Source organism: Tursiops truncatus, chromosome 10 (assembly GCF_011762595.2).
Source record: "Tursiops truncatus isolate mTurTru1 chromosome 10, mTurTru1.mat.Y, whole genome shotgun sequence".
In the NCBI taxonomy this organism is placed as follows: Eukaryota; Metazoa; Chordata; class Mammalia; order Artiodactyla; family Delphinidae; genus Tursiops; species Tursiops truncatus.
Genome location: NC_047043.1, coordinates 6,327,674 through 6,345,766, shown reverse-complemented (window position 1 = coordinate 6,345,766; position 18,093 = coordinate 6,327,674). Strand labels below are relative to the sequence as shown.

The following is an 18,093-nucleotide window of genomic DNA, read 5'->3' as shown; positions in this document are numbered from 1 at the left end:
CGAAGTGCTTCAATTACTTAATCCACTTATTGGAAATCGAGTTAAAATTATCCATTAGGCAAATGACTCATTCTTATTCAGCTAAATGAGGAGTGTAAATGGACTTCACCTTTTACAATAAGTGAAGGCTGCCATGGTACGTGTTGTACAAGTCTTCATCCATCCTGCTGTTACTGCCTTCAATAATGGAGCTTAGACCCTTGGCAAGTATGAAAATAGGTTGATGCCTCCCTCAAAGGGTCTATTTAACTTGAAATGGATATTATTTGCTACTTTCAACCCTGGAGCAGCCATGGAGAGGAAGAGTAGGTCACAACCATTGTCACCTCTCCAAAAACCAATTGGGCTTTTTAAATCCACCGTGTCTCTCATAGCCTCCATGGCATAATCACCCACTTTCACATGCAAACTCATGCACAGAGAGTTAAAAATCTCAAAGTCAGCTCTTGACCCTCAACTCACACACCAAAAACCTGTGGGAGTTTCTGTAGGTGTTTAGATTTAATATGCTATATTTAAAAGAAAGACAGGGTCGAGGGAGAATTAGTTGAGTAGGCTCTTTATACAGAAAATAATATGATAAAAGCAGCACTTGATAAAAATGGCAAATTTGACCCTCTTCGGCTGGTTTTCCTAAAGAAGAGAAAATACCAGAAGCAAGGAGGTCATCTTGACAGCGATCTAGATGTCCCTTCTTGAGAGGAATACTCATCATTTCATCTCTTCTGCTCACGTCATTCCGTACTGAGTGACTGCCATGGACAGTGAAAGAACTCATTAGTGAATAGCTGCTTTCATGGGTGCTTAAAGCCCAGCAGGGGAGCTAGAACGTAAGTCAGCAAAGGGAGAAAGCAAATAAAAATGATGATAGGAGGCTCCAGAGGAAATAAACATGACGGTATGACAGAGGAAGCATCTAAGGAGATGCCAGTGAACTGAGTCCCAAAGGCAGAGAATGAATCAGCTATGGCAAGAGATGGAGAAAGAATTTTCCAAGCAGTGGAAAGAGCCGAGTCAGGAAAATAACTGTTGTGTTCCAGCAACAGTAGGGAAATTCACGGGGATGGCACAGAGCAAGGAGAAGGGTGGTCAAGAATGAAGTTTGGAGAAACAAGGCGAGATCTTGTAGACCTAACAGCAGTGGAAGGCTATTGGATGGGTTTGAGCAGAGGACTCCTGTGACCTCCCTTGTGCCAGAAAAGGATTTTTCTGGCTGCTGTGTAGAGAAGCTCAAAGAGGAAAGCAGAGCGGCAGTCCAGACAAGATATGGAATAAGCATATGGCAGAAAACTTCAGCAGCTCAAGCCAGAGCAAGACTTCAGAGGTCTAGAGAAGTGGGGCGAGGGGTGAATATAGTAAGAGTTCAGGGCTGCAGCAACTCTGGACAATGCTAATGGATTGTCAGAAATTCCCTAAGGTCGAACAGCCAGGGAGGCAGGGAGATGAGCTACGAGCTGTCCATGGGAGAAGATCCATGGGCCATACACGCTACGAAAGCTGTTGCTCCAAGCACATGAAAAACAAGCATTTAATATTTTACAGCACTTTCCAATTTACGTACGTATGGCCTCCTTGAATCCTCACAACAGCTCTTCCGAGTAGATACGATGGTTATGCCTGCTTATAGGTGAAAAAAATAACTGATTTAACAAAGTATGTTGTCCAAGACGGTGAAAGGAGTAGCCCAACTATACCACCATGGAAAGGTAGCTGTGTCCTATTTCTCTTGCTAGATCATCAAGGACTGGAGACATGTCTTATTCCTGGAGATAAGATAGACTTACTGCCTTTAATACAATACAATACAATACAATATGTTACCAACCAGTAGTTGTTGGTGATGGACTGAAATAAGTATAGTCCTTGATGGTTTAATGAGGGGATTGAATTGCAGTAACTCCTTTCCACTCTCTGGAAAGTCCAGCAGTTCTCAAAGTGCTGTCCCCAGACTAGCAGCAGAAGCATCGCCTGGGAACTTGCTAGAAATGCAAGTTCTCGGGTCCTAGCCCAAACCTACTGAATCAGAAGCTCTGGGTGTGAGAACCAGCAATATGGGTTTTAACCAGCCCTTCAGGGGATTCTGACACTGGCTCCCATTTGAGAACCATTGTTCAAGTCCAGTATTATTTCTCTTGACAAAGAGAAGGGAGAGATAAGAGTGTCGGGAGTTGAAAAATGAATGGAAACTAGCAGGCTAGAAATGCAGAGATATCAGCACACAGGGATACTATCTTTTTTGAATATATAAAAAATAAGAGAAAAGAAAGCCCTTCGGGAGGAGAGAGGAGCCCCTTCTTAGTGCCTCCGTGGACCTCGGTGGTCTTCAGGTCCTGTCGCAGCATTTGTGATTAGGCAACATGCAAATGTCTTGACCACACTGGTTGCCTCGTGGAACAGACATCAGCAACCTTTAAAAGAAAAAAGAAAGGAAGCAAAATAAAAGCTCCTGTAGCCAGATTTGTCCTATGTGGTCCTGCTTCTCCCATCCTTGCATACTTGGCTTGAACCTTGAACTAGACCAATCAAGTTCTATCTCCCAGAGCATAAGGTTGGACTGGAGGCAAAGAAATAGTAGGTGGTCTTTTTCTGCTCCCTTGAACTAAGAGACCTAGTAAACTTGGTACCACAGCAGCGACATGCATGCTGTGTGCAGATGCATTCAAGAAAACAGCTCCCCCGTGGAGGGAGCAAAAAGAGCCCAACACACATTGAGAAATCAGAGGTGTTGGCAGTTGTGTTGTTCCTGTAACATCCCTGTTTCTGGTTCCACCTCCTATCCTTGGATTCTGTGAGCTCTTCCTGTAGAGTTCCAACAAATTCTCCATTTTCGCTTGTTAGAATAGTTTTCTACTCCTTAATGCCAAAGGATTCCTGTTACCTGAGGGCCAAATACCTAAAGTTTTACACCCACATCAACATGTATTTTAAAAGTCATCATATTGAAGCCTGCCTTGGTGAAGAAGAGGGAGACCCATGTCACTTTGCCAAACAGAAAGGAAGAGTCCTGACACCTTTGTCTCAGCACCTACCTTTATGTTCAGTTTTACATCACTCCTAAAAACAATAGTTGTAAAAAAATTTTTTTAATTAAAAATAAGAAGAAAAAATAGATTCTAGTAACTTTTCTCCATCTCTTATTCACGTGAGAGTTGAAAACGGCCTAAGCTAATAACAAAACTTCCAAATTTCCATTTCTTCAGCAGAGCTTGAATGCACCTGGAGCTCTCTTTCAAGTTAATAGGAGCCCTAAATGTAAGCTGGCTACACAAAGCGGCACAGAAACCTGGCACCCCATCACAAGTGTTCTCCGTATGCGAGCCCTTGGAAGGTGTGGTAGAGCAAGGATAAGGTGTTAATGCTTCATGTTCAATTTCCTTCCTCAGTAGACTCAAACTGTACCCATATGGTCTCATAAAAGGCTTAATTCACATTTCTCTGAAATTGCAAAGGCAGGATCCTTAATTATCTGACATATGGAAAAACCTGTATAAAACCAAAGCAAATTGTATTTTAGAAGTGGGGATAATGGATTAGGAAGGTCGAGATTAGCATTTTTTAACTGAACACTTATTTAGGAAAATGTATCCTGATGGTTTCTTTTTCTAAAAATCTTACAAGAGCCCTTGATGCTTTTCTGCTTCTAGAATCCTGACACATTTGTCACGCATACAGCCACCTACTCGTGTATACTGGTCCCATCAACAATAGCTTTCCTTTTCATTGAACTGCAAAGTTTCCTTGTGGGTAGAATTCTAACTTCACATTCAAAAGCAGGTGGATCACTCAAAATTGGAAACATTCCATAAACTTTAAAATGCATCCCTACAAGTATCACCATAGTTATCCTTTATTCAATATATTTCATGATATCTGTATTAAACATCCGTCATCTGCCAAGTATAGAGCTCATGGATCACTTTACGACCAAAGAGGAGACGAAGAAAAATGAAAGAGTGCTTAGGAGTGTAAAAATGAGCTTTGGCAGCACAGAGGGGCAGCAGTGCAAGAACCCGTTCATGGGACTTAAAATGAGGAAGAGTTTGTGCATTTTCATTACCGAATCCCTGTTAACCTTTGAGACTCTGGGTGCATTCAAGTGGCTGAGCGTCCACGGATGCCTCAGGAACTCATGCACGCTGGTCCGCTTAACAGTGTTTGGTTCATCGTTTCGGTTTGGTCAATATTCTCAAGAAAACAAATGTCAAAGGATAGAAAATATCCTATTTGGTAATTAGGATAGTATTTATTTTTAAATGGGTGGGTAACAGTAAATCTTTTAAGTAGAAGAAATGAAATGAGCAGACATCATATCACTATTCTGAAAAAAAGTCAAACAACTTTTTCATTAGTGACCATAGAAATTAGTATAGTGTACGTGTGTGTGTGTGTGTGTGTGTGTGTGTGTGAGAGAGAGAGAGAGAGAGAGAGAGAGAGAGAGAGAGGGAGGGAGAGATGGACATAAGAGGCCGGTTAAACAAATCACCCCAAACAGCCTGTGTCAAGTGTTCAATGTCTCAAGCCTCCTATTCTGAGACTTAATGAGCAGACAGGGGGGAGGTTTGTGTAGAGTGGTCAAGGGAACAGCGATGGCAACAGTGGAGTGGACCAAAGGTCCCCTGGGCCAATGTGTGTAGTTCTGGCAGTCAAGTGAGAGAGTTTCGTTTTCAAGGCTATGTCTGTGCATTTTGTGCAGAGCAGGAGAGGAGAGTGCAGGGGAGCAGTCTATGCAGCTACAGGATAAACAAGGCACTATTTCTGGGAGCATTGATATTCCCCAAAGATTTGGAGATTTCTACTGTGACCCACTTAGCCTGATTCAGGTAAAATTTGAGACTTAAAGACATTGAGCACTTGACACAGGTTCTTCGGGGTGATTTGTTTAACCGGCTACCCACCTCCATACACACACACACACACACACACACACACACACGCACATGCACACATGCACAATACTAGTCTAATTTCTATAGCCACTAAGGAAAAAGTTGTTTCTTTGTTTTCCTTGCAGAATAATGGCATAATCAATGGGATATCTTGAGAATATTAATCTGACTACTCAGCAGTAAGATCAATGAAAGGTGAATGAGACTAGAAACAGAGAATGTGTAGGAAAATTTTCAGTAGTCTAGATATGAGATGAAACAGACATCTATGTGAAAGGTGCTTATAGCAAAGGAATATCCACAGGACTTGGAGTTAGATACCAAGGGAGAGGCAGAAGGACGTTGAAAGGAGTTCCGGGATTGGGGGCTTTGTTGCTTAAACTTTGCTCCACTCTTGGAAGTCTGCCATGTTCCCAAATTTGCTTGCAAAACTGTATTCCATTTCTGTTCCACTTCTTTTAGCTGTTGGACTTGTGCTCAGGGATCTGCCTAGAAGAGTTGCATATGCTTTGTTCACTGAGATAAATCTTGAAAGGTTGTCATGAAAGATCAGAACTTTGTTTCCAAGTCTGAGGAACAGATCTTCCCGAACCTCCGTAGATTTCATGCCTTCCTCTTCCAGCATCCTTGGTTCAAAGAGCAAGAATTGAGCTGTTTTGTTTTGTTTCTCACTATGACATGAGAAGCTATTGGAGCACTAAAAGGAAACATCATTAAGGCTCTTTGTGACCCAGATTATGAGATTTTAGATCACTCAGATGCCCAGAGACTCTGAGGCAAAGCCTCAGCTCTGGACTGTTGAAGCTTTCCAGCTGTGTGCGGCAATTTTACTTTCCCTAAAACTTCCAAAGGTGAAACTTACCCTGTGCTATTCAAGTTGTCTTTGAGGGTGTAAATTCTATGCATAACACAAGTTAAAAATGCAGCTCCCGGTAATAAATGAAGTAACAAGGTCGAAAGAGAGAAGAAAATGGGAGGAGACGGGGATAACCTGAGAGAAGATAAGCTCATATTCCCACACGTTAATTTAGTAAGATTTCTTTTGTAGTTGGAGGTCGCTAAACCTTCCATACCTGCAACATTTTCTTCCTACCAACAAATTTAGCATTGGTCTCTTGAAGTGTTTTCCACAGAGTGGCAGGAAGCCACTTAATCCAAAGGCATGGTGAGCTATTCCAACGTGAGACAGCTATTTGGGCTTCTTGGTGAAGAATGGGTGATATAATTAGGATCCACTTCTAGTTACTGGCACACCAGGCCAGGAGCAGAGAGCACTTTTCCGAGTGGGGAGAGGAAAAGCCAAAGGCAACTATTAGAAGAGACTATTATACAATTTTGAGCTAACGTATGGAATCAATAGCCAACACGAGCAGCTGTGCTCGGCTGTGGAAAAGCCTGAAATAAGGTAGTTGCATTGTAACCAATAAAACGAATTATTGACTAAAAGAGAAAGCGTGTGTGCGGAGAGAGGGGGCTCCAAAGCAGGATTAAGGGATGCATTTACCCTCAAGGAATAGAGGACCAGGAAACAAACTGGGTCATGGTTTTCTTCTTGATTGACAGTAGAAACGTAGGAGAGCCAGCATTGGAGAAAAGGTCTGGAACCAGGGTGATGTGGTTAATTTCAGACTTCCGGCTCACTGGCAGCGCAGAAAACTCCCCCGCCCGAAATCAGAACGAAGCAGAGGCTTTGCTAAGACATCACGAAATATCCCAAAGTTATGCATGATGGGGAAAGAAAATCCAAAATAAGAGGAAGGACTTATATTATCTAAAAACAGAGTCATCTGTTTCCTATGAACTCAGATTTGACCACTGACGCATTTCACTACTGACAAAGAGAAAAATACTGTTATGGATGTTGCCAAAATAGAACATTAGTTTTGTGTGTTTTATTTATTCACGTGAACATTCATTTGGGAATCAAGTAGCTTTCATGTGTAGTCTGATCCCAAAAAGCTTACTCAAGTCCTCCATGTTGCCATCTGGAAAACAGAATTAAAATACCTGTAAATAACCGGGCAAATTTACTAGGGCAGCAAATACAAATATAGGAGGCTTTGTAAAGTATTATAAATTTCATAGACGGGAACTAAATACACGTTTCAAATATCAAGTGTATTATTTCTAGGAATAATGATGCATGTATATACCAGTCTTCGATTTTTTAAAAAAAAATAGTGTTTTTTTTCTTTATTAGAGTGTTAAATAACTTTTTAAAAAATAGTGTTTTTTTCCTTGAGTGTTCAGAATAATTTGCATTATTTCATGGTAAACCCCACTCCTGTCTTAGCTGATGGACAAACCATTTGCATGACTCATGACTGCTCAGCGGGCTAAGCTGTGACTTAATAGTTATTTTCTGTGCCTTTTGAGCAAGGCTCATGGCCATGTCAAGCCAAGAACTCTCCCTCCAATGAGAACAGTATTTTTTTTTTTTTAACCAAATGGGGTACTTTCCTCGCTCAAACAAGCAGAAAGCTCTGCACCTGTGTTTAAAAACTCCATAAAAGCTCAGAGGTTGTAATCACAGTCCTGAGTAAGAGAATATTGCCCATGTATCAGGGCATCGTCGATCCTCTCCATCAATTTTCTGTTGGTTTCTTGCCTGAAGCCATCAATGAGGAACGTCATAAGCCCGAAAAATACTCAACACCAGAGCATCGGTAAACAGGTTGTTAAAAAATAATTGAAACTCCCATTTCCACTGCCCATTCAGCAACTTTGCTTGCACATAATTACTCTTCATTGTGCCCCTCTGAGGCATAGACAAGGAGCCGCACAATTTTATAGGCAATTAAAACATGGCCATCAAATCATAAGTTACTTAGCGTTAAAGGCATGAGTAGTCCAGGTCATAGAAGGATTGTAATCGACAACTTCAGATTGTGATTCTTGTCCTGGAAATACACTGTGCCTAGCTCTTCAGGGCCCCTGTGAGATGCTCACTACTTTTCACCTTTACTGTTAGAGCAGCGGATGCATTTGCTGGTCGAACAGTATTCGATCCCTTATTATGGCAAAACATCTGTGTGCCCTGGTGCCCATGAGGAGAAGGTCCTGAGAATAAGGCCCATCTAAAGAGTTCTGGCCTGGGAGTTTGGAACAAAACAGCCCAAGGATAGGATTATAACACCCCGACAAGAGGACCAGGTCATATTACTTATCTCTGTCTCTGCTATGAAAATAGCTTATTATTACTTGAACAAGAGATGTGGGGGGAAGGCTTAAGCTTTAGTAACTATTTACTCTGTGGGTCATTTTGCATTGAGTTTATAAAACTCCTAAATGCTGTATATTCCCCTGTCCAACTTCACGCCGTTTTCTGTGGGTCCTCAGTTCATTTTGGACTCTCAGAGAAGAACAATTAATCGTAAAAAATACTTTACAGCTACATAAACACCTAGTTCTATAGACTGAATATTTTTGTACCCCCTCAAATTCATGTGTTGAAACTTAACCTCCTATCTAATGGTATTAGGAGGGAGGGTCTTTGGGAGGCGATTAGGTCATGAGGGTGGAGCCCTCATGAATGGGACTAGTGATCTTACAAAAGGATCTCCAGAGAGACCCTGTGCCCCTTCTGCCCTGTGATGACACAAGGAAAAGACTGCTGTCTCTGAACCTGAAAGGGGGCCCTCACCAGACACTGAAACTGCCAGTGCCTGGACCATGGACTTCCCAGCCTCCAGAATTGTGAGAAATAAATTTCTTTCATTTATAAACCACCCAATTTCTGGTTTTCTGTGACAGCAGCCTGAATGGACTGGGACAGCTAGCACAGCATTATGCATACAATAAGATTTCATTCATTCATTCATTTCAGTTGAGATCATGGAGGGGCCACCAGATGACAGGCTGTGTGCTGGAACAAAAGAACAAGAAGTATAGACACCATCTTTGCCTTTAAGGAGTTTAGAGTCAAGTTGGGCTTGATCAGTGTCTGAGATGACCCTGACTATATCATATTTGATTGATTTGTCTTGTTTTGTGTTTTTCATCCCATAGAACAGTTTCTGAGTGAGATGCCTTTTGAATATAACCTTTAAGCAGTTAACATAAAATACTAGGTTTTGGTGGGGAGGTGGTTTACTTGTTTTTTGAAGAGTAGACTTTGAACGCTTGATAAATACCTCAACTAATATATTTTCTGTAAGTGCCTTTGATGCTCAAAGGGATTGGGAATGGTTAACTCGACTGCCATGAGTCTGTGTCTCCTGAAAGTCTTCTCAGCACATTCCGTACCTCTTGGCTGCACTCACTTTCTAGAGGATTCCTCGCTGGTTTTCCTACTTAGATTCCAAATCTCCTGAAGTCAGAAACTCATTTGTTGATTTAACAAATATTTACGTGAGTACTTCCTCTGTGTCCTGTGCTGTGCTCAGTTTGGGGGACATAGAAATGGGCAAGACAGCACTCTACAAGAAGAAGTTCCCGATTTACAATTTTCTGCAGTTTTTGTAATGTTAGCACAGATTAGCATTTAATAACCCTCAATAAACTGAGTTGCAGTTAAGGAAAAACCTTTGTAATTCCAGACTCGTGATAAAGACGGTGGGGGGGTTGCGGGGGCAGGGGAGATAGTGAGACTTCTAAGGGAAAAAGTGATCTAGAAAATCTTCAGCAACTGATAAACAACAACAACAAAAAAAGGATTTTGTTTCTAACTCTTGCCAGTCTTGGGGTTCTAAGATCAAAGAGTTATCCTGTTTGAAGCCTGTATGTTATACTTTCCTAATGCTGTTAAAAAACATAATAAAAGGGGAAAGCCCTATATTTTAAGAATAATATGTTTTTAAAGATTTTAACTGTTCTCAGTGAAAACTGGATGCATCCTAATGATAAAGTGTCATCGTTTTACTGAGCATTAAAGCATCTTGTGAACATACATAAAAATAAATAAGTTCCATCTAAAACTATATTTAAAAAATGAAAAGAGAAACTAGGCTGAACGTCTTTTTAAGGGTACACCTTATGTGCTTACCTGTCTTTTTTCACTTATCGATTTAGCAATGAAAGTATCTCTAAGGAGATAAAAATTGCTTATTTCAAAGTACAGTTTTGTGTATTTTAAAAGTTTACATGTAAAGATAGTACAACTGTTCTATATAGATTAGAAGGATGTCGTAAAAACACAAGGACATTGAAATGACATCAATAATTTCTTTGCTGTTTGTTCTACTTTTATTTCAACAGCAACAAGAATAAACCATGAGAGCTGATCATTGTGGACCTTCCTAATCCCAGGCAACTAGGAAAGTCATTATAGAAAGATTATCATAACTTACTCCACACTATTCTTGAATTGGGACTTTTTAAATGTATTCAGTCCTCTTAAATGTGCTATATTGGGGTCCCTCTCTGTGTGGTTTCTGTTACAGAACTAAATATATCTTAAGCTCTGTGAAAGATCACCCAGGTACTATGGAAATGGATTACACTAGTGATCACAAGACACATATGTACCAATTTTTTCCTTCAGCAAATGGGTGCACATGAAGTGATAGGAATAAAAACATGAATCAGAGCTGGTTGCTTATCTAAAAAGCTCAAAAATTAGTGGGCAACTAGTGTGTAAATCGATAATTACTATGCAAGATGTTAATCCACATGGGAGGTCTACAAATAAAGAATCTCATTGTATAATATTGGATGTTAAAGGCTATTCTTTTTTTTAATTTAAACTGTTACAAAGCCTGGTAATTACTAATTTAATTTTAAAAACTTGATTGTTTGGGGGCTTCCCTGGTGGCTCAGTAGTTGAGAGTCCGCCTGCTGATGCAGGGGATACGGGTTCGTGCCCCGGTCTGGGAAGATCCCACAGGCCGCGGAGCGGCTGGGCCCGTGAGCCATGGCCGCTGAGCCTGTGCGTCCGGAGCCTGTGCTCCGCAACGGGAGACGCCACAACAGTAAGAGGCCCGAATACCTCAAACCAAACAAACAAACAAGCAAAAAAAAACACAACTTGATTGTTTTGAAAGAGGCAATTTATTTGAGGATAGAGAATTTTCAATGATCTGTCATCCTCATCGGATTTTCCTCTTGTATAATAGTATGCTAGGTGTTTTGTTCATACAAAACAACATGTATTTAAGAGATACATGTATTATCTTGAGAAACTTTATTTTACCTCATTTAATTAATTAATTTAATTTTATCATTGGCCAAACTATTTTAGACTGAGACTCTGAATATTTATAGAATTTCACTTAATGCATTCAGCATTTATTGAGCACTTACTATGTACATGTCTCTATGTTTCAAGCTGTGACAGATACATTGATACAAAAAAAGGGGACATTCTCTCTGTCTTTAAGAATTATTTTAACTGTAAGAAGAAATAAGACATATTCACAGGCTTACACTTAAAGGTGAGTGATTGAACTTGCACATTTAATCTTGCTCCCTCATGAAAACTCACTAAAATTATAGTCAAGGAATTATTTTTTGAAAGGACAGGAAGAATAGGAGGGAACCAAGAGGGGAAAAAATGGAAGCTGGAAAGCAGATGATGAGGTGATGAGTAATTTGACTTAGCTGAATCTTAAGCCAGCAAAGAGGAAAGCCAAGTACTAATAACATTTACAACACAGAATATCCAAATGTTTCATGGGGTTTTGGTACCAAGTACCTCTGAAAATGAGGGTAGAGATTGTTCTAAAATAAGAAGAAATGACTCAGTGCTGCTTATAGAGCAATTCCAGCCCCAAATACTACTCTCCTGCCAAACTTTTGTTAGAATTCTCTACCCCTCTCAGCACAGCAGAACAAATTCTTCTCCCTGAAAGCTATTGTTAATGCTGCCAGAGAGATTCAAAAAAACAAACAAAACAAACAAACAAACAAAAATATATATATACACATATGGCAAGTAGGAAACCAGAACAGAATACTATTTAAAAGGGACAACAAGGAAAAAAATTTTTAAAGAGCCCCACAAATTTTACATGTCCATACAAAATTAGTCAAAATAAAAAAATCCAATAAAAGAGTTATAAGAGAGTTAATTTCTACAAAGTATAAAAGAAAGACAAAAGGTGGAAAAATAGGAGAATAAAAGATAAGAATATTAGAGAACCAGCTCAGGAAATCCAATAACTCAAAAACTAAAGCTTCCAAATATATAGAACAGAAAAAAATGGAAGGAGAAAATTATCAGCATAGCAATTAAATAATGTTTTCCAGAAGTGAATGGCACAAAGTTTCTAGTTAAAAAAGTTTACAAGGGCTCCAAGACAAAGAATATAAAAGAACAAACAATTGGTGGATTGCCATGAAATTGTGGTAGTAATGGGGTAAAACAAAATACCAAAAACTTCCCAGGAGGAAAAAATAAAGTCACCCAGAAAAGATTCAGAAATCAGAATAGCCTTGCAATTGTCTTGATGGCAATATAGAAACTAGAAAACAACAAAACACCACACTTTCAAAACTCTGAAGCAGAATAGTTTCCAACCTAGAATTCTGTACCCAGGAAAACTATCCATCATGTGTAGGGCAAATAAAAGTTAGTTTCATGCATGGAAGCTCAATAACTTACCTGGCATGCCCCCTTTCCGAAGAAACTACTAGAGCTTGTAATCTACCCAAACAGAGCAACTAAATCAAGAAAGAGGGGCAGCATGGTGGATGGGTCATAACATGAAATGGGAATTAGACAGTTTGCTCCCTGCTAAATTACAAACTTGGGCAAATTGCTTTATGTCTATAAACCTAGGTTTCCATTTCTGTGAAACAAAGATAATAATAAATAACACAATGTGATCTTCGTGAGGATAAAGCAAGATAATAGACAGTGCTCCTTACTCCTTAATTAAGTTGATATTTTCTTAATATTGATGATGTTAGCCCACCTCTATTTCTTTTCATAAACTTCTCTTTTTTAAGGTCCTTTGATGATTATTAATTTATCAGGAAAATTCCTCTAGTAAGCATTATACCCATTTATGCCTCAAAATCTGGTTTCAAATTGAAATTATATCTCAACTTATTATGCAGATAGCATTCAAAGATGCACATATATATGGGAATCTCTTGAAAGTATGTTTCTTTTTTTTTTTTTTTTTTTAATTGCGGTACGCGGGCCTCTCACTGTTGTGGCCTCTCCTGTTGCGGAGCACAGGCTCCGGACGCGCAGGCTCAGCGGCCATGGCTCACGGGCCCAGCCGCTCCGCGGCATGTGGGATCCTCCTGGACTGGGGCACGAACCCGTGTCCCCTGCATCGGCAGGCGGACTCTCAACCACTGCGCCACCAGGGAAGCCCGAAAGTATGTTTCTTTAATTAGGAGAGTCATTTATGTTTTAAAAATATTATAGATGAAATTTTATATTTTAACCAGTGTTGTTTTATTTTTGCTATAGTGTTCCAGATTCTTCTTGTTTTCAAGGACAAAGTTCCCAATCCATATTGCACAGCAAGCACTCCTACCAGCTTAATTGTTTTTCAATGTCTCTTATTTACTGAAAATATTATGAAACAACATCGTGCTCAGAGCTGAATACATGTTTCCATTACCCTTCCTTCCTTTTTAATTTTTTTTCTGGAGCCTACTTTGATATGGGAAATGAAAATTTAATAAAAAGTATGCAAAAGCCAATTGGTTTTTCAAGGAAATTTAATCTGTATGTTCTGATTCATTTCCATTTAAATCATCAAACTGTTACTTTATGGGAACCATTTGAAATCTAAGGAGACTCCTGTGCCATTTAAGCTTTATTTTATTTTTATTAGAAAGTGCACTCTCTTTTGCCCAATATAAATTTGCCCTGAAGTTTGCGATAACCCTCATTCTGCTGCCCAAATGGGTTCTAAACTGGGGATGGCGTGCCTGTTCCTTCCTCATGTGATTCCAGACCCCAGTTTGCAATTCAAGATGGTACGAATTTCCCTTGATGAGCAGCTTCATCTCACTTGATGAGTGAAGGCCTCTTTCAAACATAGGAAGTAAGCTAATAGTGAACTCCTTCTTTTGTCTTTGTTTTGCCAGATGCTTGAACACGGACACATCTTTCATTCTCTGATGAGACACTCGGTGTCACTCACTCCCTCTCGGGAGGTTGGAGCACCGTTGCTGGTGCAGTGAGGGACTCAGGAGTTCCTTAGGACACCAGCAGGGATGCTTAGCTACTATGAATGCTGCAGAACTCTCATGTCTAACCAGATACACCTTCCTCTGGTCCTCAGAGTCCTGGTTTTAGAACACCCCACTACTCTGCTTCTTACTGCTCTACCATCCCAGGGGCTCAGGAAGAGGGACTGGTTTCTCCAAAGTTATTTGTAAATAAAGCAAAATTCAGAATCACATGCACTCCTGTAGACCAACAGATTCTACCTTTAGATGTGGGAACAATCGAAACACTGAACCATAGGGATTAGAGCATAGAGCTGCAAAGGGTTCCTTGGCTTCAACTCTAACTAGAATCATTTCTCCTCACTGCCTCAGTTTGCCTCTTAGTAAAAAGCCTTCTTATTCTTTTTGTCTCATTTTAAATGCTTTTATTATATCTTTAAAATAATAGTAGTACTATTTTTATGCTGCTTAATGATTCCTTTTAAAACAAACTCCTATATTTATTATTACCCTGTTCTTTAGGAGAATCTGAAGAACTGTGTGTTTCCAATATAAGCTGGCCTAGTCAGCTTATTATACCTATTGAATATCTCCAAGTTAAACTTTTTTTTTTTTTTTTTTTTTTTTCGGTACGCGGGCCTCTCACTGTTGTGGCCTCTCCCGTTGCGGAGCACAGGCTCCGGACGCGCAGGCTCAGCGGCCATGGCTCACGGACCCAGCCGCTCCGCGGCATGTGGGATCTTCCCAGACCGGGGCACGAACCCGTGACCCCTGCATCGGCAGGCGGACTCTCAACCACCGCGCCACCAGGGAAGCCCCTACACTTTTTATTATGTGACACACAGTGATAAATGAGGAATTCCAAATATCCTCTGCATCACCAAATTTTTCTAATATATTCAGTTCAGTGTTACAGTCAGTGTATTTTATTATGTGCTAATTCTTTGACAATTGGAAACCACAGAGGCTCCATGTAGTAATTCTTGTATTAAATAGAAATTGGGGTTAGGTAAATCGTTCTGTTTTTCTATTACTATTATTACTGTGCTGCCTTAACAACAACAGCAATAATGATGGCGATGCTAACATTTGTGAAATACTTTACATCTCCAAGGACCTATGCTGAGGTGTTCTCACACGTCGGTCACAACACGCTGTGATGGTTACTATTTTTAAATTTTCTTTCACAGAAGACAAAAACAAGTCCTGCAGTAGTTAAGCAATCCAACAGTTTAAATTACTGTTTGGCAAATATTTTCAACACCTGCCTGTAATGGACAGAATATATTTCCTCTGCACACTGAAGTTGAACTTGGTCCCAGAACTTGCTTTGCATCAGGGAAAGCTAGGTGTGGAATGTGCTGTCACAGGGGACCTTGTTGTCCTCTTGGGTATCTGCTATTGCAAAAGGGCAGAACTCAAACCCAGGCATGTGTCTGTACATCTCGCACACTTACTATACACTGTTGAGACAGTGCATTCACAGCACTTTACATACGACAACCCCATTATAGAGATGAGGAAACTGAGGCTTAGTAGGTTAAATAACTCACCAGTTTATATAGCTATTAAGGGTGGAGCTGGCCTTTGTCCCTGAGAGTCTGGCTTCAGAGTACACCCATTAACCACTATGTTGCTGCCCTTAGCTTGTTTTCTCAATAAACAAAAAGTCCTATGTAAGAAAACTAAGAGTTACTTTAAAAACAGGATCAGAGTGTAATGAGTTCAAACCTGAATCTGATCCTTTTTAGATGGAAGTCAGTCTGAACCTCAACCGTCTCATCAGTAAAATGGTGATAGTACACAGCACTGAGGGAGGTTAAGAAAAATAATTGAGATTAGGCCAAAAAAAAAAAAAAAAATGTCCAGCACTTACAAAATAGCTTAACTGTTAATATTGTATCAGTGTAATTTACTAGAGTAAAATCCTAGTGCAGAATGCCCTGCTAATCCAGAGACTTGATTATGCTACAGGGCAAATTCTCCTCCCTCCCAAATGGAGGACAGAGATATCATTTTGTGCCCTAGTCTGAGATATACAAGGGGGCTTAAGTCTGTTAGGAACCATTGAGAAATCCGACTGTGAATTTCCATTCTTTCTTTGACTGAGTCGGCTCCCTTGGCCGTGTTATCTGTGCTTTCAGCAACCCATTAAAGACCAGCCAGTGCATCTGAAAGTTCCTTGACTCAATCAATGGGCTTGTTGCCATGGCAGGCTAACACGAGATGCCATTGATGATGACTTGATTTCCTCTCGCATCTGAAGTGGAAAAGGGAGAAGACAGACTAAATGAAATCCCATCCATCTTAATGAAATACAATTATATTCTCCTTATTAATCATTTAAGAATCAATATGTCTCTTCTTGGTGAACCTCACCAGAATTTGTCATTCCACGCCAGGCCTCAATACATCTTGTCTTGTAGTGATTTTTATAAGTTCAGTCACCTGTGTCCCAGGGTAAATAACAGTGTTTTCTTGTACTGCAGGGAGAGGGCAGGAGCTGCAATGACAGGGCGGATCACAGAAATCCCTTCTGAATCTTAAGCATCCAGCCGAATATTGCCTCCGCGTGCATAATGTAAAAACGTACCTTGCTTTATTTTTAAATAGCGTGAAGGGAAATAGATTACCTTAGAAAAGGGCTTATTCTAGTACCATCAAGTGGGAAAAACTCTTGGGTAGTCTTACCTATTGAATGCTATCATCCTGCATAGGTTTATCAACATATTATATGTGTATAGCTGCATATATAGATAGATATAGAGATAGAGAGAAATGAGAAAGAATTCTTAGAATACAATTTACGGTCTGTCTCACTCTTCGTGTAATGCATCAATTTAGCATTTTACTTTACAATATTCACCTATAAAAATTGCTATTGTTTCTGTCTTCGGAATATGAATTGTGAAGCTAGCATTGAACTTCATGCGTTCTGTAGCTACCTAACAGCTCTTGTTTAATTAATGAGAACCAAGAAAAAGAGAAGTGGAAAAAAAATCCATAAAGAGAAAGAAGCGAAGACAGGAATTCAGGCCAGCACAAGAGAGAAACAAGTGAAGAGAAATAGACTATTAGAAAGATTAAATTGGTTTCATGAGTGAGACATAAATGGTTCTATCTCACCAGGAGATTTTTCTTATGCATGCTTATTTCAAGTGTTCCTGAACCTTCCTTAATGAGGAATTGTATAATCTGAATGCTTTGCAGAAAAGCTGGGCAGTGTCTGGGTTTATATGTATGTGAACAGGTTAATAGGTCTTGGATAGCTTTCACAGTTAGGCCCCTACTTGCTACAGATCTAGTTTTATCTACATCTTTATCTTTATAGCAATATAATGGTCTTAACAGGACTAAATTCATTTTTTATGATCAAAAAAAAACTACAGTAAAATAATCTCTTCTGTTTTCAAACTTGGAGTTTTCCATGAAAAAGAAAGATCTGAAAATAAGCACCTCACGAAGAAGCGTCCTTCTGTGTAGCTGAGCGGTTCCTCAGAATGGCCCTCCTTGACCAAGTAAATGCAGCCGCTGAAGCGTGAGGCCAGTGCACCCGAAGTCTATAAACTTCCAGGTCAGTGATTTCAAAAAGTAGCTGAAAAACCCAAAAGGATTGGTGCTGTTGGTTTAGTTATAGCCTTGGCTCTAACAGGTGACTTTTATAGGTTCCATACTGGTGACTCAGAGGCTCTGTGAAATGCTTGTCCCCGCTTCTCTGCCAATAGTCTCTGTTCCAATAGCATCAAAACTGGACGCACACCGGCCCTAAGCTGGACACCCCAAATCGGTCTGGTCAAGTAACTAAATTATATGATGGGTCCAGTAGTGTCCAGATCAAGGGTGAAATCCGAGAAATACGTGAAGAAAACAACACAATGCCTTCGACCTTCCAACCACCTGCTGTACCACATTCCCCCTTTCCTACAAATCTGAGGGTTTCCATCCTTCCCTGGTTTTCCTGACTACAGCTCCTAGCCTCGAAAATTCTCCTCTTCCACAGCTCTCTCTCAAGTCCACGCTTATAATAGGAAATCCAGAGTCACTTAGGTGGGCATGAAGAACAAATTTCATTTGCACAAAAGAAAGGAAATGGACGAAAGAAGAAAAGGTTTTGGGGGCAGCATCTAAGATCTGT

At 40.0% G+C, this 18,093-nt stretch overlaps 1 long non-coding RNA gene across 2 annotated transcripts in view; it reads left to right on the top strand.

Annotated features, from left to right (window-relative positions):
- Positions 1 to 10,233, top strand: part of LOC141279686 (uncharacterized) — a 168,796-nt gene extending 158,563 nt beyond the window's left edge. For both annotated transcript variants that reach the window (XR_012334328.1, XR_012334327.1), the window contains one exon: positions 10,083 to 10,233. This is a non-coding gene — a long non-coding RNA (uncharacterized lncRNA). The remainder of the gene's footprint in view (positions 1 to 10,082) is intronic.
- The last annotated feature ends 7,860 nt before the right edge of the window (positions 10,234 to 18,093 follow it).